Consider the following 23,020-nt stretch of genomic DNA (forward strand, 5'->3'; position numbering starts at 1 on the left):
TTTTAGATTTTGGTTGTTTCTTGTGATTTCAGTGATTTCATTAAACTGGATTGGATAGAAGAAAAAGGAACTTACTCATTATTCAGGCTTGCATGCTTTGTCTTGAGAGTGCAGTAGCTATTGGCAGTAGTCAGTTTCATGGTTATGCTTGTTTGTTTGTTGAGACGGAGCCTCACTCTTGTCACCCAGGCTGGAGTGCAGTGGCGTGATCTCGGCTCACTGCAACCTCTACCTTCCGGGTTCAAGTGATTCTCCTGCCTCAGCCTCCCAAGTACTGGGATCACAGACGGGCGCCACCACACCCGGGTATCATGGTTATGCTTGATTTAAAAAGTCATTCAGATGATCTAGAGTGAAAAATACCTGCTACTCTGTGTGTTTTCCTTAATAGCACTGTTCAAGTGATTATCTGATTTGAAGGCAAGACTTAGGTTCCAATCCTGGCTATGCATTTCCCATCTCTGCAACCTTGGGCAAATAATTTAACTTAGTACTTTGTGACCTTCAAGTGCCTAATCTGAAAAATTTGATTATTACCACCTAATGTAGAGTCAATTGTCATTTATATGCTAGACATTCTGTATTTAGATTAGGCTCCACAGATGAATTGGAACACAAGGCCTTTTCTCCACTTGTTTACAGTACTGTCGACCATTGCCTCATTTGTTAAAACTCTTAACTCGAACATACCTCTGTTATATGCATAGTTATTCTACTTGAAACATTTGACCCAGTGGCTCATGCCTGTAATTCCAGAACTTTGGGAGGCTGAGGCAGGAGGATCACTTGGAGCCCAGGAGTTTGAGACTAGCCTGAGAAACGTAGTAGAGACCTTGTCGCTACTAAAAATAAAAAATTAGCTGGGCATGGTGGCACATGCCTGTAGTCTCAGCTACCTGGGAGGCTGAGGATTGCTTGAGCCTGGGAGATGGAAGCTGTGGTGAGCTATAATTGTGCCACTGCACTCCAGCCTGGGTGACACTGAGACCGTGTCTCAAAAAGTATATATATATTTTTTTAGTATACAATAGTATTCCTTAGTTGATTATGAGTTCTTTAAAGTCTTTAGCCCCCACCCTTCTTTTTTTAACTTTTATGAGGACACTAATCTCAAGTAGTGTCCCTTTTTGTCTCTGCATCTAGCACAGTACCTGGACCATAATAGGGATTAAGTGTTTGTTGATAGAATAAGTTTTGTGAAAATAAAATAAGATACTGTAAGTGGAAATATTTTGTAATGGCTTAATGTCTTATTTTTAAAAATTTGATTCTTATTTTGCATCGTTAATGCTAAAATGATTTTGAGACTTTTAGTCAGTATATATTTTGGAGACTGCAAGTTACTTTAAGTCATACATTTTAAAAAAGAATTAGGGCAAGCCATTTTGTTTTTCTTTAATTGACCATTATGTGTATTATAATAGTTGATAAAGTACATTGAGGACCTAAGTAAGTTTTTTATTGAGATTGAGTTTTGCTGTGTTGTCCAGGTTGGAGTGCAATGGCGCAATCTTGGCTGACTTGTAACCTCCGCCTCCTGGGTTCAAGCAATGCTCCTGCTTCAGTCTCCCGAATAGCCGGGGTATAGGCGCCTGCCACCACACCCAGCTAATTTTTTGTATTTTTGGTAGAGACAGGTTTCACCGTGTTGGCCAGGCTGGGCTTGAACTCCTGACCTCACGTGATACACCCGCCTTGGCCTCCCAAAGTGCTGGTATTACAAGAATGAACCACTGTGCCTGGCCAATATGTTTTAATGCAGTGCTAAATGATTAGTGTTTCCAATTTGTAATAGTATACATCATTCTAGTTTATTCTGTTTCTTTTTAGAGAGCATGTACATATTTCTATAAATATGGTGTTATTACCCATACATGGATTTTTGAAGGCTATTTATAAGCGTAAGTGTCCATCAACAAGCCTTCAAGACTTGAAGTTACAGCATTTCAGTGTGTATTTTAATCAACTTGTTGGCTGTCATAACCAATGAGTTCTACCCTGACTTCAAAACTCCTACTCATTCTAACCGTGGGCAGTGCTCTGAATAAATAGATGTACCTTGTGCTGTGTTCTTAAGGTCAGATGAACTTAATTTAAAGATTTTATACTGGTAAACATGTGTGATGCCCTGGAAACCTAAAGTGAGTTTTCACAGTAGCCCATCTCTTGAAATTCTCTCTTCAGTTGTAATTTAAGCTGCTTTGTGTCCTTAGAGAGCAGGTTCATAGAGATCATATGAAGGTCCCCTACTTTTTTTGATTCTCAAAAACCAAGTGCTTCCAGTAGCCTTGTAAATAGGAAATATATGCAAATGCTATCAATTTCTAGGACCCCAGTATTTTGTGGTTATGTTTGTTTTGCATCCTTGGCTGCAATCAGATTGAACTGTTTCTTCCTCTCTGAACACACCCAGCAACTTTTTAGCATTTTTGCTTTGGTTTTTTGTCTACTTGAATTGATACCCCTCTCACATCTTGTATCTATTATTTTTATTATTATTTTTATTTTTTGAGGCAGAGTTTCGCTTTGTCGCCCAGGCTGGAGTGCAGTGGTGCGATCTCGGCTCACTGCAGCCTCCACCTCCACCTCCACCTCCTTGGTTCAAGTGATTCCCTGCCTCAGTCTCCTGAGTAGCTGGGATTATAGACTGGTCTCGAACTCCTGACCTCAGGCAATCCACCCGCCTCGGCCTCCCAAAGTGCTGGGATTACAGGTGTGAGCCACCGCGCCTGGCCTGTATCTCTTGCAATTATATATACACGCACTTAACTTTCTTCTAGTGACTCCTTTAAAATTTTTACTCCTTACTCTCCTATTCTCCTTCTGTAACATATTTCAGGATGACTTTCACATTCTGTCTTATGTAATTAGTTGTTTACATTTTAACTTCTTAACTGCATTTTTGGCCTCTTCAAGGTAGAGATCTCATTCTTTTATCTTCACATTGTCTGGCACAAGGCTTCCAACATAATGCATTGTACATGGTAGGTGTACGTGGTAGTGTGTTTTGGTGTGACACATTGAGAAACAATGTTGTGAAATAATATTAGCATCTTTTGCCATAATTTACTTGTTTTCATTTTTCAGGGGTTGGCAGCTGCGTGTAGAATATAAGTTTTTCAAAATTAGGCTCATTAAAATCAGCTACTTAAGGAATTGTTAAGGCCCTAGAATATTTTAGTTAGTTGGTTACCCCAAATTTAGCATTTGGAGATTATGTTTATTAGTATATGATGATTTATTTATCAGTACATATTTATCAAGTGCTTACTGTGTGCCACAGTTGTGCTTGGCAGAATATAAAGGGGACCTGAAAGTTATTCCTTGTCTTCCAAGTTCTGTTATGTTTCATATAGTTGATATTTAACTTATTCCATCACAGCTTATTTGTCTAAAACTGTATGTAGGAGTATAGTATTTAGCATAGAGAAATATTCTGTAAATATTCTAAATGTAGATTTTCTGCATTTAGAAAATCTGATATTAGAATGTAAATTAAGAAACATGAATTAGGGCATGATTTGTGGCTATACTAAATAAATTGTTGAAGCATCTTCATTTACAAATATTCAGCCAGGTGCTGTGGCTCATGCCTGTAACTCCAACCCCTAGGGAGGCTGAGGCAGGAGGATGATTTGAGCCCAGGAGTTCAGGACCAACCTAGGCAACACAGCAAGACATCATCTGTACTAAAAATAAAAAAAAAAATTAACCTAATGTGGTGGTGCATGCCTGTAGCCCCAGCTACTTGGGAGGCTGAGGCAGGAGGATCGCTTGAACCCAGGAAGTTGAGGCTGCAATGGGTCAAGATCATGCCACTGCACTCCAGTCTAGGCCACAGAGTGAGACCCTGTCTCAAAAAACAAAAACAAATATTCATCAGCAGCTAATGTGAGTGCATATCTGGTTCCATACAAGATCTGCCCTCTTAGAGGGTGCTGAAAAAGAAGAGATTTGTAAAAGGAGATTCCTTATCTTGAAATGTATTTTGCTGTAGATGAGTTCAAACTTACGACAACAGCACACAACATCTAACATTGTGCATATTTGTTATTAAGTACAAGATTGAGTTTTATACAGTGGGTACTTGGAAGTTTAGAGAGGTTCAGTTCTGGGTTGAAGTTACTTAGGAAGACTATGAAGAGAGGGGCTTAAACTGGCCCTGATTGTTTGGAGGAAGGTATGGAAGAATGGGGAGCTTAAAGGTGTAATTGTCGTGAGGATCTAATATTAAGGTAAATGGGCTCTCTGGAGTAGAGGGTCCATATATATGAAATAACAGGAAATTGGGCTGAGATTATTGAAGTTCTTAAATGGGAGATCACGGAATTAGATTTAACAGATGATGTTGAATGATTGTTGATCCCTGAATAGGTCATGTGAAAAAGATATACAGAAATATTTATGAATGAACTGAAAACAAAAATAAAGGTGCTTTTAGATGTTATTTTTTATGACAGTGCTTCCCTTTCTGGTACTAAATATAAAAGTTTTTGTGTTAAGCTTTGGAGGAGATAGAAGTAGTGAAGGTAAAGCTTCTTGTTTTTTCCTGTTGTTTAAAATGTTAAATAAGCAGGAGCTGGTTTATTGTTTAAATGACTCACACCAGTCCTCTGTTGGACAAGACGTCTTCCTTTAGTGGAAGCTATCAATCATTTTGTCTCAGTACGTTCAACTGTTGATTGTTCAGATTTTTTGTAATTCAAAATACTTTTTGATGCCTAATGCATGATTTTTTGTGAGTTGTCCTCAGTAATTTGTAAGTCTTATACAGGGAAACTTTTGCTTAGCATTCAATACAGTGAAATTATGTTTAAAACAAAAGTGAATTGTGGCTTAAATATTTAAATACTTTTTTTTTTTTCTAGCCATTACTGACTCTGGGATAAATATGTAAATACTTTAAAAAAGTACAAATTAATATTACGTAGTTTAATCAAATTAAATATTCTAATAAAATATTTGCTTTGCACTCTGCATAGTAGAGTTGTTACCCCTTTGTTTTTAAAATTTTATTTTGACACATAATATGTATGTATTTATGGAGCACTTAGTAATGTGTCAATACATACAATGTATAGTAGTCAGACCAGGGTAATTAGCATACCATCATCGCAGACATTTATCATTTCTTTGTGTTGGGACATTCATTATCTTCCCTCTAGCTATTTGAAACTATGTATTAAACTATAGTCACCCTGCAGTGGAATAGAACAGGAGAACATACTCTTCCTATCTAGCATAGTTTTATATCCTTTAACAAATACCGTTACTTTTATACAAGTATGTACACAGGATTTTAAAACTGAGAAGTTAGGTTATATGGTGGCTGAAGAGAAACTAAAAAAGTTTTTTGATTGTTCTGATAGCTATGATATTTAGCTTTCTTTAGCAGCTTTTATTTCTAGTGTGTTCTTACAGACTTTCCTAATTGCAGTTTGAATTAATTTGATTCTTATGTAGAAAGCAGAGATGCTAGCTATGCAGATTTATGACTCAGAATTGTACCTGTTTGTGGAGTAAGGAAGGTTGTATTGTCCAACATTTTGTGGACTTACTTTAGAATAAAAATATTCGTGAAGTCTATATGTTTTACTGCTGTAGCACAAGAGTGCCTATTTTTCTGCAAAACAGCCACCCAGCTTCATATATTTTTTCCTTTATGAAGCATGTATTTTCATTTCTTCTCACCTAGGGAAACAGCTTAGTCTGAAGGGAATTTGACCCTGATCTCTACCCCTCCACCCCAGGTCCAAATGCATTTGTGCCCTTCCCCCAGTAGATGGCAACACGTAGGCTGATGTTTAAGAAGATTCAGTAGTCTTAACTTCTGAATAGGTGATCAGACCTATTTGCTAATTATTTCTGAACTGTCATTAGTAATGTTAGTGTTGATTTTCACATTCTGGCCTCAAAAATCCTTTCAGAAAACTAGACTGTTAATTGCAGAGTTCATCTTTTTTACTCTACTCTACATCCTGCCTTTTGAAAAGTGTTGCCTTTCCAGTTGCTGCTATGAACTAAGACTTGGGGTATTTCAGCCTTTGGTGTGGTGCTGTAAGATAATCTGCTTCTGCCTCTTCTAACCATCTAGTATTACTTTTCAGCTGCCTGTATATTAGGCCATGACGTTTTTTCCAGGTATCTTGTCATTACAGAAACTAAGGACTACTGAAAGGAATTGCTGAAGAGATAATACACCATCATTTTATATTTTCATTGTGGTACCTGTTTTAATTGACACTCAGTTTATTTCTTCAATCAGTTAAGGGATTGGTAAACTTATGTTTGCTGGAATACCAGAGTTTCTTTCTCTTCTGTAAAATGGGTCTACTACCTAACTCACGTGTTTACTGATATTCAGCCATAGTGTTAAGGTTTTGTTTCTTATTACTAAAAAAGAAAATGAAGGTGATTTGTAATTACAGAGTTAACTTCTGAGAGTTTACTGTATCTCAAGAAACTTAGAACTTTTTCATGATTCTTGCTGAGTTTATTTAAATTTTTAATGCAATAGTAAAGGATTTGGGAAGTTTTCCATATTTCTTCAGACAGTCGTAAAGTTAGGAATGGCTTTATCTATAGTTATTTTAAGGAGTGTAAAATCAAGGACTTAGTAAAACAACAGTTCTAAAAAAATTCTGGAATTGTTTCTATTTTAAGGGCTAGTATTAGAATCATGGCTCAAGGAAAGAAGTTATCTTGGTTTCAGCAACTGCTGCATTTTGCTCTTAAAGGTGTTGCTTGAATTGTATGTAGCAATACTCTCAAACCTAGAAAAGCAATCATTTAAGGCATCTCAGTGAAGTTACTCTAGCAGTGGATATAGAATTAATACATGTGAATTATAAGCAAATGGTATATATTATTAAGTTTTTTTTGTTTTTAGAGTTGGGCGTCTCACTCTGTTTTTAGAGTTGGGTGTCACCCAGGCTGGAGCATAATGGTACAATCATGGCTCACCATAGCCTTGAAAGCCCGTGGATCTTGTGATCCTCCTGCCTTCACCTCCTGAGTAGCTGAGACTACAGGCTCACGCCACCGTACCTGGCTATTTTGGTGTTTTTTGGTAAAGACAGAATTTTGGTTGCCCAGGCTGATCCTGAACTCCTGGCCTCATGCACTCCTCCTGCCTCAGCCTTCTAAAATGCTGGAATTATAGGCATGAGCCACTGTACCAGGCTTTTTTTTTTTTTTTTTGACAAGGTCTCAATGTTATCACCTAGGCTGGAGTCCAGTGGCACAATCACTGCTCACTGCAGCCTTAACCTCCTGGGCCCAAGTGATCTTCTCACCTTAACCTCTTGACTAGCTGGAACTGCAGGTGTTCACCACCACATCCAACTAATATTTTAATTTTTTTTTTTTTTTTTTTTTTTTTTTTGTGGAGCCAGGGTCTCCCTATGTTGCCCAGGCTGGTCTCAAACTCCTAGGCTCAAGTGGTCCTTCCACTGTGGCCTCCCAAAATGCTGAGATTACAGGCATGAGTCACCACTCCTGGCCCTTATCAGGGTATAATAAGTATTTTTGAACACTTCTTATTTCAGGCCCTAGGCCAAGATTTAGGATTATAAAGGTATATAAAATGTAGTCCTTGGCCTGGAGTTTACAGTCTTAAAGGGAGAGTGGTAAACGTGGACAAAACTAACATATAAAATCTCTTTTTTTTCTTTTTTGAGACAGTCTCACTCTGTCACCCAGGCTGGAGTGCAGTGGTGTGATCTCAGCTCACTGCAACCTCTGCCTCCCATGTTCAGGTGATTCTCCTTCCTCGGCCTCCTCAGTAGCTGGGACCACAGGTATGTGCTACTGTGACTGGCTAATTTTTTTTATTTTTTGTAGAGGGATCTCATTATATTGCCCAGGTTGGTCTTGAACTCCTGGCCTCAAGTGATCTGCCTGCCTCGGACTCCCAGATTGCTGGGATTACAGGCATGAGCCATCATGTCTGGCCACATAGCCTCCCAAAGTGCTGGGATTACAGGCATAAGCCACCATGTCCAGCAGCATGAAATCTCCTTTTTTGTTTGTTTTTTTTTTTGAGACGGAGTCTTGCTCTGTCACCCAGTCTGGAGTGCAGTGGCGCAATCTCGGCTCACTGCAAGCTCCGCCTCCCGGGTTGACGCCATTCTCTCCGAGTAGCTGAGACTACAGGCGCCCACCACCACGCCCGGCTAATTTTTTGTATTTTTGGTAGAGACAGGGTTTCACCATGGTCTTGATCTCCTGACCTCGTGATCCGCCTGCCTCGGCCTCCCAAAGTGCTGGGATTATAAGCGAGAGCCACCGTGCCCGGCCTAAAATCTCTTAAACTGAATTGTGAGACGTTACGCAGATGCTTCATAAGATGACCAACTGTTTGGAATAAAGAATATGGTAAAAATACTACCAAGATATTTCTCAGAATAGTTGCATTATTTGCATCTGTATGTATTTGTCCACCTTGAATTCAGATTTAAATTCCTGGTTCCCTTTTTGATGTGTCACTAAAAAAGGTATATAATATAGTCTAATGATCTAGGTCAGTCCACTGGTGTGGAAAATAAATGGGATAAGAATATTAAGAAAAGGCATCTTGAAAAATATTAGTAACTAACCTGTATTGAATCCTTCCCTTGGCTCAGGGCTGGGCCCGTAGTACCTTATATAGGTTAGCACAGTCTCTGCTGGTGGAGGATAATGTGATAATATATAAATAATAATAAGTTTAGTGAAGTGGTTAAGAGCGAACACTGAGATTCAGTTTAAATCTAGGCTCCAACATTACTAGTTGAATAAACTTTTTTTTTTTTTTGACACTAGTTCTCCCATCTATAAAATGGGAGTAAAAATAGTATTTATATCCTGATTGTTATGAGGATTAAATTAGTTAATATATGTAAAACATTTAAAACAATGCCTGGTATAGGATAAGTGCTTGCATTTGTAAGCTATTATTATTATTATTTTGTTATTTTTTTCTAGAGATAAGGTCTCTCTGTGTTGTTTAGACTGGAGTGCAGTTGTGTGATTATATCTCACTGCAGCTTCGAACTTGTGGGCTCAAGTGGTCCTCTCTCCTTAGCTGCGGAGTAGCTAAGACTACAGACATGCGCCACCATGCCTGGTTAATTTTTTATTTATTGTAGAGATGAAATCTTGCTATGTTGCCCAGGCTGGTCTTGAACTCTTGGCCTCAAGCAATCTTCTTGCCTCAGCTTCCTCAGCATTGTAAGAATACTATTTTTAGTAACCATGCCTTTTGAGAGACAGTGTTTTTATTTTCCTTTTCTTTGCATCTGAAAAGACAGTTTTGAGAGGATGGATTTTTCTGATAGTATCTTGAATTATTTGAGTGGTAGACTTTTAGAGTTGAAATGAGATCATTGCGAGTGTTACAGACTTTGCAGCAAGATGAACTTGGGTTCTAGTTTTTCCTTGTTTGACCTTGAGCATGTTACTGTGTAAAATATAGAATATACATACTTTTCAGGATTCTTCTCAATTTTTAATAAGTAAATGAAGTTCTTACCTAGCACAGTGCCTGGTTCCTAGTTAAGTGATCAAATAGTATTTGTTGTGTTGTAAATGTTAATAGTTCTCCTAAACAGTGCCCTATTTTCACAGTTGGTAGCAATCTATAAAGTTACAGTCAACAGTGTGTATTTATTTTTAAGATGTTATAATTTAGGTTTTGAGTAAATTTAATGGACAATTAAAGTGGAACCTAAAAATTGAAAGGAAAAATAACCCTGACCCAGATTACACACTTAGAAAAGTTTTGTGGGGGGGGCTGTTTCTAAATTTGATTTAGATTCAAGTGTTTTATCACTGCTAATTATAGTCTCTTTGACTACTTACAGTTTCAAATAAGGTCAGTGTGAGCAGTGTGATATGGCATACATTTTTTGATGTCTTTATTTTGATATAGTCTCTGATTTATAAAACTCTTGCAAAAATAGTATAAGGAACATCCCATATTCCTCTTTACCTAGTTTCAAGGTCTTTTTTTTAATTGCTGGAGGATAAATTTCTTAATTTTTTTCTTTTTTTTTGTTTCGAGATGGAGTCTTACTGTGTTGCGCAGGCTGGAGTGCAGTGGTGTGATCTTAGCTCACTGCAACCTCCACCTCCCAGGTTCAAGCAATTCTCCTGCCTCAGCCTCCTGAGTAGCTGGGACTACAGGTGCCCGCCACCATGCCTAGCTAATTTTTGTATTTTTAGTAGAGACAGGGTTTTCACCATATTGGCCAGGATGGTCCTGATCTCTTGACCTCGTGATCCACCTGCCTCAGCCTCTCAAATTGCTGGGATTACAGGTGTGAGCCACTGCGCCTGGTCAAAGCCATGGTTGTTTTTTTTTTTTGAGACAGAGTCTTGCTCTTTCACCCAGGCTGGAGTGCAGTGGCGCAATCTCGGCTCACTGCAAGCTCCGCCTCCTGGGTTCACGCCATTCTCCTGACTCAGCCTCCCGAGTAGCTGGGATTACAGGCGCCCACCACCGCGCCCGGCTAATTTTTTGTATTTTTAGTAGAGACGGGGTTTCACTGTGTTAGCCAGGATGGTCTCGATCTCCTGACCTCATGATCGCCCGCCTCGGCCTCCCAAAGTGCTGGGATTACAGGCGTGAGCCACCGCGCCCGGCAAAGCCATGTTTTTAAATGAAATTTTCCTCCCTTATCTTTTGTATTACCTTGGAATATCTTATATTAACTTGAGATACTTGTAATATCTTTTGTATTACCCTTGTGCAGGATGTGGCTCTTTGCTTGTGGCAGCCCAATGGGAAGAGTAAGAAAGACTCCTTGTTGTGGCTCACAGGCTCCTACATGGCCACCTCTCTGACATCATCTGCTTTTCTTGCCTTCTACTTGCTCTTGCTCTGTGGAACGTCATCTTCTAGATCTTAATGGCTGTTTCTTTATGCGTAAGGTTTTAGCTCAGATGGCCTTACTGGGTCACCCTATCCATAATAATTCCTTTTTCTGATAGGAACATTTTCACCTGCAAGTAAATGGAAAACTTGACCAACAAGGCCTTAAACAGATTAGGGTTTGTTTTTCCTTGCACGACATGGTTCATTTGCACAGTGGTTCCAGCAAGGGCCAGGCTCTGTGTTTCTGCTCTGCCATTCTAAGCAGCAAGTGGTTCTCACGGTTACTGAATGGCTGTCAAGGCTTGAAGTCATTGTGTCCATTGCATTTGAGTCAGGAAGAAGAAAAGATACTGTTGTGTTCCTATTGTTTATCTAGAAAGCAAGAGTATTCCTAGAGGATGCCTAGCCTGTCTCCCTGTATATCTTATTACTGACAACTGGATCATACTTCTGGCAAAAAAAAAAAAAAAAAAAACCCCACACACAGTAATGGTATTTTGTACACAGCCAGGTTTAGACCATTGGCTTTTAAATTCTAATATGCAGTCTAATATGAATGACCTACTGTGTGTCACCACTGTATGTGAAGGCATATCTGTGTAACTGAAGTAAGTTGGACGAGCTGTGCTTAATGATTATGCATGCTCTATTTTCTTTTCTCTGTTTCATTTGAAAGTTTTGCTTGGGACCTTTTAAGTCTGGATGCCCTTAACCTTTTTTGAAGCATAGATTCTTTAGCAGTCTGAAGGTCGTGGATACCTCAGAATAATATTGTTAAATTCACAAAATTAATACCCGTAAGATTCAAAAAACCAAAGATCTCAAAATGTTGAAGTCTAGCTCTCAAACTGTGAAAGCTGGTATGTAATCAGTAATATGTTTGTTAGCACTGCCAGTAACGATCTAGCAGCTTCTCAAAGTAGTTGAGTGTAAAGGATAGTTTGAGGTATCTGCAGCAATTGTAATGTGATATAATATCTGTGATTTCTCCTGGTACAAACTTAAAGGTATCGCCAATAATGCTGTGGTTTGTTGCCTAGTCATATGAGAAAGAAATGTTAAATTTTTTTTTTTTTTTTTTTGGGGTGGGAGGGACGACGAAGTGTCGCTGCATTGCCCAGACTGGAGTAGAGTGGCGCGATCTCGGCTCACTGCTACCTCCACCTCCTGGGCTTAAGTGATTCTGCCTCAGCCTCCCAAGTAGCTGGGACTGTAGGCACAACCACTATGCCCAGCTAATTTTTGTATTTTTAGCAGAGGCGGGGTTTCACTATGTTGGCCAGGCTGGTCTTGAACTCCTGACTTCAAGTGATCCACTTGCCTTGGCCCCCCAGAGTGCTAGAATTACAGGCATGAGCCACCATGCCTGGCTTTAATTTCAGTTAGAGATTAGTGAAATTATTTCTTCTATTCCAAGTATAAGAATCCTCATTATGAACCAATGGTCTAAATTGATTTCATGCCTCTAATCTTGAAGTATGAAAGAAATAACTGGCTTTAGCCCAATCATGACTCATCCCTGAGGGCGAGGGAATAGCCTGCTTCCTGGGAGGTAAAGGCGGTTGTAGCCGGATTCTTTTGCAGGGAAGAAAGGTGGGGTAGTTGGAATTTGGATAGGGAACCCTGTCTGCTACCATCTTCTGTCTGTAGTCTCTATTATCTTCTTCTCTTCCCACTGCTTAGTTTTCCTCACAGAACTGTCTGATAATTGCTATTTGTCTGCCGACCCTGATAGAGTGTATGTTCCTCGAGGGAAAAGACTGTCTTATTACCTTCCAGTTCCTAAAAAGCCGTTCTGAAGTAGGGTAACAGTAAAAATAAAATTCGGTTCTCATTTTTTTTTTCTTTTCAGACAGTCTCATTCTGTCACCCAGGCTGGAGTGCAGTGGCTCAATCTCGGCTCACTGCAACCTCCGCCTCCCAGGTTCAAGCAGTTCTCCTGCCTCAGCCTCCCAAGTTGCTGGGTTTACAAGTGTGTGCCGCCACACCCGGCTAATTTTTGTGTTTTTAGTAGAGATGGGGGGGTTTCACCATATTGGCCAGGCTGGTCTTGAGCTCCTGACCTCAGGTGATCCACCCGCCTTAGCCTCCCAAAGTGCTGGGATTACAAGCATAAGCCACCTCACCTGGCCAAAGTGAGCCACTGCACCTGGCCAAAGTTTTCTTATTATGTAATACTTTTGAAGGTAGAAAGCATTTTCTGAACAAAATAGAATTTTTAAAAACAGCTTTATTGAGCCGGGTGCAGTGGCTCATGCCTGTAATCCCAGCAGTTTGGAAGGCTGAGGCGGGCGGATTACCTGAGGTCAGGAGTTCAAGACCAGCCTGGCCAACATAGTGAAACCCTGTCTCTACTAAAAATACAAAAATTAGCCAGGCGTTGTGGCACATACCTGTAATCGCAGCTACTAGTGAGGATGAGGCAGTAGAGTTGCTTGAGCTCGGGAGACGGAGGTTGCCGTGTGCCAAGATTGCGCCGCTGCACTCCAGCCTGGCCGACAGAGCAAGACTCTGTCTCAAAAAAAAAAAAAAAAAAAAAAAACTTTATTGAGATATAATTCACATGCCATACAATTCACCTATTTACAGTAGGCAGTACTTTTTTTTTTTTTTTTTTAAAAGACAGAGTCTCGCTCTGTCGCCCAGGCTGGAGTGCAGTGGCGCGATCTCAGCTCACTGCAACCTCTCTGCCTCCCAGGTTCAAGCGATTCCCCTGCCGCAGCCTCCAGAGCAGCTGGGACTACAGGTATGTATCACCACGCCCACCTGATTTTTGTATTTTTAGTAGAGACAGGATTTCACCATGTTGGCCTGGGTGATCTCCAGCTCCTGACCTCAAGTGATCCACCTGTGTTGGCTTCCCAATTGCTGGGATTACAGGCGTGAGCTACCGCGCCTGGCCAAATTCTATTAACTTTTAGGTTGAATTTTAGAATTAATGTTATGATGTGCTGTCTTCTTAGTTAAAAATCTTACCACCTAAAAATATCTTAATCATCTGTAGTATGGGACTGCAAATGGAAACTGTTATTTGGATTTTTCTTTAGGAAGAAATACCCCATTGGCAATTTCAATTTACTGTTTCTACTTAAATTATTTGAATTTAAACATCTCGTTAACTAGAAAATACGTTTGTTGGTTATGATAGTGTCACTTCAAGAAGGTTAGATAGGAAACAGTTATTGGAAGATGCCAAATTCATTTCAGAACCAAATTCAAGTATAGTGGTGACCCTACTTTTTGCGAAACAATTTACCAGGTTTCTGTTTGTTTTTTAATTCCCAAGTTGTAGAAGTTCAACTAAAGCAAACATGAGATGTGTGATGGACTTTTAAGAGCTTCCTTTGTATGACAGTCTGTACATAGTGTGTTAAGTTCTCAAGAATCTCTCCTTAAAAACTTTGAAGTTTTTTGTGCAACTGTGTTTTGAATAAAGCCATGTCAGTTAAAAACAAACAAAACAACAGAACTTCCATACACTTTATTTTTATATGAACAACTTGTTTTAAAAGACCTATTAGCGCCTTCTATATATTTGGTATGCAGTTTGTTTGGAAGATTATAGGTGTGAATTGTATCTTTGGGTTGTTTTGTCATTTCAGTTGTTTCCATGTTTTCAGGCTTTCCTTTCAAACCTATCCGCAGTTATATATTGCTCAGCAGTTATATATTGCTCATTCATTCATGCCCCTAGGCCTTTCTGAAGTTGTCTCTCGCTAGAACTCCCTTTTTGCCTCCCATTCTAGACCATTTCACTTCTCCCTTGGGGAAATACCTTATTTTCATGAGTTCTTATATACCAGCCCTTCCTGGAATGTGTATTGCCACCCCTAGGGCTCGGGTTGCTCTTCTCAAATAGTACTTAAAGTAGTAGTTTGTCACCTTTTACTCCAGTTACTTGTTTCCACTTTGGTCTTCCTTTGGTCTGAGCTTCCCAGCATTCTTTTAAATCTTGCATGCATCCTGCCAAAGACTCCAATATCACCGCTGGCTATCTGCACACCTTACTTCAAGTTGTCTTTAAAAGAGGGCTTGGGCTAGCTCATGTCTTTCACAGCTGATAGCACAGGGTAGAATCTTGGTCTAGTTTATTCTAGCTCATTCTTGCTGGTTTTCCTGATTTTTTTCTACCTGAGGAAAACCTTAACTGTTCTAACACTTCAGAGGTGTGGCAGTACCTCCTGTTTCTTCTTCTTTTTACAGTTTTAACTATTTTTCTATTCCCTGTGGCTGAAAAAGTGATTGCATATAGAAATCTGGTGGCTAGACAGGCCTGGAAATCTCATCTTCATGTGTATTAAAAAAAAAAAATTTGATGGCTGTGGTTTTGTTTAGCCCTCTTTTTCTTGCTTTACTGGTTTCTCAATATTTTTCTCTTTTACTTCAATAAGGAATGGGAGAAGAAAATATACCATTTTATTATTTCTTGATGATGACTTTTAGTGTATTCAGCAATGCTGAGCACAGTGGCTCATGCTTTGGGAGGCCAAGGTTGGAGGAACGTTTGAAGCCAGGAGTTTAAGACCAGCCTGGGCAATAGTGAGACACCTCCCAACCTCTGTCTCTACAAAAAATAAAAATAAATTAGGTGGATGTGATGGTGCACACTTATAATAGCTACCGGGGAGGCTGAGGTGGGATGACCACTTGAGCCCAGAAGCTGGAGGTTATAGTGAGCTTTGATTGTGCTGTTGCACTCCAGCCTTGGTGGACGGTGGGACCCTGTCTTTAAAAAAAAAAATTAAAAAAAAAAAATGCTATCTGATACAAATTTTAGAGAAGAATCTTTTTTTATACTGTGTATTATCACTTAAAAAGTTGATTTTTTATTACTGTATATAGTATAATACAAATAGAAAGTTTTGATATGAATTTACCTTTTTAAAGGTCAGTATATAAGTAAATTGGCCTGAGAGTCAGGCGACTGGAGTTCTAATTCTAATCCTTAGATGCTTGAGCATAGATGAATTTCCTTTGCGTCTTACTTTTTGTGTTAAATGTGAGTAATGCTTTCTCTTGCTATAATTCTGGGGTTATTAGGGTTAAAGAGAGAGATATACGTCAGAAGTCTTTGTACACTGTTGTTACTTCGTGTGCTGTGGCTTAATTTTGTCTTTGTTATGGGGGAAATCTCTGAGTCAAGTTTACACTAATGTCAATTTGGAGGTGTAAAAAATAAAGTGGGACTTAAAAAAAATTCAAACATTAATTGAATGCCTGCTTACCTAAGACTATTACTTGACATTGACTTGTCAGTGTGTGTCTAATGAAATCCTTAAGAATGGAATTAGGCAGCTGGGCCTTAGGGAAACCAGTATTTCAGAAACTATCACCTGTTGTCTCTACTGTCTCTGTCTGCTGTCTCTCTCTTTGTCTCTAAAGACTGCTTTCTAATTTGACCGTATTAAATACAGCCATTATAATGCCAAACTTAGGTTTTACAATCTAGGTACCCAAAGAGTCTTGGGAGGAGACTCTCATTGGTCCATCATAGGTTGTTTGTTGAGTCTTTTTTTTTTTTTGAGACGGAGTCTTGCTCTGTCCCCTAGGCTGGAGTGTAGTGGCGCAATCTCGGCTCACTGCAAGCTCCGCCTCCTGGGTTCACGCCATTCTCCTGCCTCAGCCTCCCGAGTAGCTGGGACTACAGGCGCCCGCCAACACGCCCGGCTAATTTTTTGTATTTTTAGTAGAGACGGGGTTTCACCGTGTTAGCCAGGATGGTCTCGATCTCCTGACCTCGTGATCCGCCTGCTCGGCCTCCCAAAGCGCTGGGATTACAGGCTTGAGCCACCCCGCCCAGCCGTTTGTTGAGTCTTGAATCCTAGTTAACTTGTGGCAGGTGTTGTGACTATCTGGAAGGGTATTAGGTATTATGTTGCAGCATTCATAGGAGTCTGTGGGAATGTAGTGGGGAGAGAGAGGAGGCAAACATGGTTGTCTAATGTAAGTACCCACTTGTAGAGGCATCTAACGAAAGGTCTAAGTTTGCAAAGTGCCATGGGGCTCTTCAGAGTTGTAATTATGCAGAAGTATAGAGAACTTTAAGACAAGAAGATTTTGTAAAACTTGAATGGATAATTATCTTTATTTATTTAGAGACGGAGTCTCTGTCGCCCAGGCTAGAGTGCAGTGGCACGATCTCAGCTCACTGCAGCCTCTGCCTCCTGGTTCAAGCGATTCTCCTGCCTCAGCCTCCAGTGTAACTGGGATTACAGGCACATGCCACCACACCTGGCTAATTTTTGTATTTTTAGTAGAGACAAGGTTTCACCATGTTGGCCAGACTGGTCTCCAACTCCTGACCTCAAATAATCCTCCTGCCGTGGCCTCCCGAAGTGCTGGGATTACAGGCGTGAGCCACTGCAACTGGCCCGTTATTTATTTTTTGGTTGTCTTGTTATATTGGTTGCTGAGAGAAGTGTTTTAAAATCCACTTTGGATTTGGGTATTTTTTAGTTTTTTAATATGTAATATTAGGCCTTGTATATAAATGAAGTGTATATAAATTGAGAATTGCAGTGTCACTGGATTAAACCCTTTTTCACTATGGAGGTACTCTTTTTATCTCTAGTAATGCCTTTTAATGCCTTAAAAGACTTTTTAAGAGTAGTTTTAGGCTCACATAGCAAAAATCAGCTGAAGGTACAGAGATTTCCCGTACACTCCTCTACCCCACAACATGCATAGCCTTTTCCTGTGATTAACATCCCCCACCGAAGTGGTACATTTGTTACAGTCAGTGAACCTACATTGACATGTTATTACCCAGAGTCCCTAGTTTACATTAGGATTTATTCTTTTTGCATCTTCTATCAAATTTGTAATGACATACAGCTACCATTGTAGTATTATAAACTGTCATTTTTACCACCCTAAAAGTTTTTGTTACTTTTAAAAACAGAGTCTTATTGTAAAGTCTTTTTTAGATACTACACCAGCTTTGCCTAGTGTTTGTATGGTATTTTTCATCTTCTTTCATTCTGTATTCTTGTTTCTTAGATTATCTCTTGTAGAGTATTTTGAAAGCCTAGTCTGATTAACTAGAGATGGAGTTTTACTTCATTTTATTTTCTCATTTGTTGCCTTCATAATAGTTTATTATTATTATTTTATTATTTTTGAGACGGAGTCTCACCCTGTCACCCAGGGTGGAGTGCAGTGGCGCCATCTCAGCTCACTGCAACCTCCACCTCCCAGGTTCAAGCGATTCTCCTGCCTCAGCCTCCCTACCATGCCCGGCTAATTTTTATATTTTTAGTAGAAATGAGGTTTCACCATGTTGGCCAGGCTTGTCTCGAGCTCTTGACCTCAGGTGATCCACCTGCCTCAGCCTTCCAAAGTGCTGGGATTACAGGTGTGAGCCACCACGCCCGGCTGAGTTTATTATTTTTAATAGAGAGATGATTCTAGTCTCTGCCTGCCTGTTTTACAAAGTAAAACAGTACATTTAACAAGGTCTTTTTGTGGAAAATACAACGACCTGAAAATGATAACTCCATTTACCAAGTTCCTGTTGGCTTTAAGATACTGTCATTTGAATAAATTTTTTTGAATCTTACTCTATAGTATAATATAGAGCTAATATTCATTTACATTTAGCTGTTTGTCACCTTTTTTTTTTTTCCTGGGCCACTTTCTTTCTGCTGGTGGAAACACTGTTTTAATCTGACCAAAACTTCATTCATAGGAGATAATTTCACTTGGTGTAGAATGTTTTATTTTATTATTTTATTTTTTTTTTTTTAGAGATGGTGTCTCACTCTGTTGCCCAGGCTGGTATGAAGTGGTGCTGTCATGGTCACTGTAGCCTCAAAATTCTGGGCCCAAGCGATCCTCCTGCACACCTCTACATGTGGCTAGTTTATTTTGTTTTTGAATTATGACATGTCTGGGTTTAGATGTCTTTTATTTATCCTGTTTGAGCTCAGTTGGGTCCCTTGCATCTGTGGATTCATATCATTTACTGGTTCTAGAAAATTCTCAGCCAATAATATTTAGATATGTCTCTCACATTTCTTCACTCTTCTACTTCTGGAATTTTTATTAAACTTATATATGAATTTCTCACTTTATTCTCTGCATATCTTATTATTAATCTTTTGTTCTTTCTGTGATATATTTTATATAATTCCTTCTGTCTTCCACTTTGCTGTCTTTGTCTAATAGGCTGCCAGACCTGTCTGAGCTTTATTATTTTATTTTTCATATTAGAAATTCTGTTTGGTTGTTTTCCAAATCTATGTAACATTTAATAGTTTTTCTGTTTCATTTATCTTTTTCATGTTGGCCGTTTATGCGTCTACACATTGTGAGCATTTTAAGATCTGATAATTCTATCTGAAATGTTTTGTGTCTTTTTGCAGGTTTTTATTCATGGTGCCTTGTTTACTTGAGTGTTATGTATATTCTGTTCATTGTCCTTAGATTATGTGTAACATTTTCCGAGGCCTAAAAGTGCCTTTCTCTAAAGGTTTACTTTGCTCTTGTCAAGTATTTAGATGCACTAAGAGCTTGCCACCCAAAGTATGGTTCTCAGACTGGCAGAGAAGTTTTTTTAGGAAACATGGCACCTCAAGTTCTATCCCTGTATTTTAACAAGAATGTGAATTTTAACAAGATCCATAGGTAATTCTTAGGCACGCTAAATATTGAGCATCGCTGCGTTAAGTGATCAGTAAGATTTGAAGTTCCTTGGATCATTCACCTGATTCGAAATATGCCTACAAATCTTGGCTAGGCATGTATAAATTCTCAGGTATAGATTTTCTTTTCCCCTTCCTTCTCTTCTCCTGATGTCTCCTCTGTCTTGCTTGCTTTTTTAGCAACAAGGCAACTTTCCCAGCAGTCGGTTTGGGATGGGGTTCAGGAATATTTCTGGTCATCTTCATCATGAAAGTGTATCCCATAGTTTTTTTTCCCTTATTTCATGAGTTGAGAGTTGATAAAGGCCTTTAAAAACAATATTAAATTGTGTCATCCTTACACAGGGGCCATGCAATTCTCCGTATAGTTCCATTTTTAGTGTATGTGCTGCCAAAATGATCACGATAAAGACTTTTTTTAAAAAGCTTGAAATAAGATTAGATTCTTGAGTATTTTGGGTTTGGAAAGTCGTCAGGGGGGCGGTTAGCTTCAAACACAAATAATCAGCGTCATTAGTTATTAGGGAAATATATATTAGAACAATAATAAGATACTACTACACACCCAGCAGAATAACGAAAAAAAAAAATTTTTTTTTTTGAGCCGGAGTCTCACTCTGTCACCCAGGCTAGAGTGTGCAGTGGTGCCATCTCAGCTCACTGCAGCCTCCACCCCTCGGGTTCAAGTGCTTCTCTTGCCTCAGCCTCCCGATTAGCTGGGATTATGGTTATGCATCACCAATCTGGCCACTTTTTGTATTTTTAGTAGAGATGGGGTTTCACTATGTTGGCCAGGCTGGTCTCGAACTCCTGACCTCAAGTGATCTGCCCGCCTTGGCCTCCCAAAGTGCCGGGATTACAGGCACGAGCCACCACACCTGGCCTAGAATAACCAAAATTTAAAAGACTGGCAACACCAACTGTTGGTGAGGATATGGAGCAACTGGGACTTCTATACTTGTTAGTAAGTCTGTAAAATAGTACAGTTGCTTTGGAAAAAAGATCTGGAGGTTCCTTTAAAAGTTAATTATAGGCCGGGTGAGGGGCTCACTCCTATAATCCTAATACTTCGAGAGGCTGAGGTGGGCAGATTGCTTGAGTCCAGGAGTTTGGGACCAGCCTGGGTAACATAGCAAGATCCTGTCTCTACTCACCTCCATCTTCCCACAAGAAAAGCCAGGCATGGTGGCACACACCTATACTCACAGCTACTCAGAAGGCTGAAGCAGGAGGATTGCTTGAGCCCAGAAATTAAAGGTTGCAGTGAACTGTGATTGCACCACTGTACTCCAGCCTGGGTAACAGAGTGAGACTCTCTACCAAAAAAAAAAAAAAAAAAAAAAAGAAGTTAATCTAATCTTTCTTATGATGATCTAGTGATTCTACTCTTAGTTAATTCTGCTCAAAAGAGATGAAAGCATATATCCATGGAAAGACTTGTAGAAAAATCTAGCAGCTTTAAACTTAACGGGCAAAACTTAGTCCATCAACAGAAAAATGGGTAATCAAAATGTTCGTATTCATACAGTAGAATATTCAGCAATAAGAAAGTAAAAATATTGATAAAACTCAGCAACATAGATGAATCTGAGCATATTATTATGCTGAGTCAAGCCTTACACAAAAGAGTACATATTATATGTTTCGACTTACATAAAATTCTAGAATAGGCAAGACAATGGTAAAAAAAAATTAGAACAGTAGTTGCAGAGTTGAGAGGTGAAGTGCAGGGACTGATTGGGGAGGAGTGTGAGGAAAGTTTCTTGGGTGATAGACTGTATATCCTGGTAAGGAGTTGGGTTACACAGGTGTGTGTGTTTGTCACAACTCGTTGAATTTTACACTTAACACTTGGGCATTTCGTTGTTGAATATTTAACTGAAAACATGAAGCAAAATTTGAAAACTGTTTTATGATACACAAAGTATAATGATGCCTGCAGCTTACTTTGAAATACATCAAAAAATAGGATGGATAGATGGCAGACACAGGGGTACATAAATGAGGATATGGATACATATGTAATAAAGCATGTGTAAAACTTTTCATTGTAGAAGCTAAATGGGACTTACAGGTATTGAGCAATTTTCAACTTTTTTGTATTTTGAGAAATTTTATAATCTGCATGCAGGGGAAAGGTAGTGAGAAGTAAAAGAAGAATCAAAATGGAAAGTTCAGGAAGATAATTCAATTTGTATAACTAGCCTGTTTTACAAATGTTGTTCAATTTATGTTTATGCCCATTTGAAGACGAGTGGTAGCTGTAGTCTTATTGATTTGAATATGAATATGGCCTTTAATTTTTTTTTTGAGGCAGGGTCTCACTCTCTCACCTAGGCTGGAGTGCAGTGGTGCAATCTCAGCCCACTGCAGTCTCCATCTCCTGGGCTCAAGCGATCCTCCCACCTCAGCCCCGAAAGTCGCTGGGACTAGAGATGTGCACTACCATGCCCGGCTAATTTTTGTATTTTTTGTGGAGAAGGGATTTCGCCATGCTGCCCAGGCTGGTCTCAAACTCGGCTCAAGCAGTTTGCCCACTTTGGCTTCCCAAAGTGCTGGGATTACAAGTGTGAGCCACCGTGCCTGACCTAATTTTTTTTGTATTTAGTCACATTATTCTCAAATGGGTGAGTGACAATGTCTTTACCTCTGAAAGGCATAATGATTTCTTTGACAGATGAGAAAACTCAGGCTTAGTTATGAAATTTTTCCAAGATAACATGACTTAAAATGGTAGAACCAGGGTTTGGACAGACTCAAGACGTAGGTACTTTTTATTACTTCTCTCTCTCCTCCACTGTTGACGTTTAGGTATATTTTTCCACACTTTTTTCCTACACATATATAAACAAATAGATATACCTTTCCTTCCCCCTGTTTCTTTCTTATGCTTTGAGTCTCAGCTTAAAATGTCTCTTCAGAGAGCTGTTACCTGATGATTCAACCCAAAGTAGCTTTTTCCTTCCTCCTTCCCATTATCCTCTACTGCTTCCTATTCTTCTCCTATTTCACTTTTCATGGGACTTACCACAATGTGCATATAGTTTGTTTATTTTCTCTTTCCAATTGGGTGTAAGCTCCATTGTAGCAAACAGTATTGACACCTGTCAAATAGGCCTTCAAATATTTGCTGAAGCAATTAACAATGTTCTGTCCATGAATGTCAGTGCAGTATATACAGATTTACCCCTTTGCTTTTGAGGACCTCTAAATATGCCATAGTATTGATACAGTATACTTATTAACTATTCTTTTGCCGAGAACATTCGGATCATCTCCATTTTTCCACAGTGACATACTGCAGTGAGCATCGTGATTACATCCTTGCTTACTTGTGCAAGTATTTCTTTAGGTTAGTTTCCTAGAAGTTTCTAAGGATATCAGTGGCAGTTTTTAATTGTGGGAGGTGGGAAAATCATGTAAAAATTACAAAGGAATAGAAGATGATACGTAATGATACCAAAACAATAGTGCAAATCTGTGTCACAGTTGTCAAACCTAGCTGATACTAGAAAAATAAATT

The 23,020-nt window shown here is 39.2% G+C and overlaps 1 protein-coding gene and 1 non-coding gene across 30 annotated transcripts in view; one reads left to right on the forward strand and one right to left on the reverse strand.

The window, feature by feature from the left end:
- Positions 1-23,020, forward strand: part of TRIP12 (thyroid hormone receptor interactor 12) — a 166,102-nt gene that overhangs the window by 23,393 nt on the left and 119,689 nt on the right. Inside the window, exon 1 of one of the 29 annotated variants that reach the window (XM_058437475.1) lies at positions 7,679-7,799. The exons of the other annotated variants lie outside the window; for them this stretch is intronic. The gene's annotated coding sequence lies outside the window, so the exon portion shown is untranslated. Of the gene's footprint in view, positions 1-7,678; positions 7,800-23,020 lie in introns of those variants that run through there. 29 annotated transcript variants of the gene reach the window in all.
- LOC116809845 (U6 spliceosomal RNA) lies at positions 19,797-19,901 on the reverse strand. The gene has a single exon (XR_004370022.1). It is a non-coding gene; the product is annotated as a U6 spliceosomal RNA (small nuclear RNA).

The sequence above is a fragment of the Hylobates moloch genome, unplaced genomic scaffold, assembly GCF_009828535.3.
Source record: "Hylobates moloch isolate HMO894 unplaced genomic scaffold, HMol_V3 SCAFFOLD_1, whole genome shotgun sequence".
Lineage (NCBI taxonomy): Eukaryota > Metazoa > Chordata > Mammalia > Primates > Hylobatidae > Hylobates > Hylobates moloch.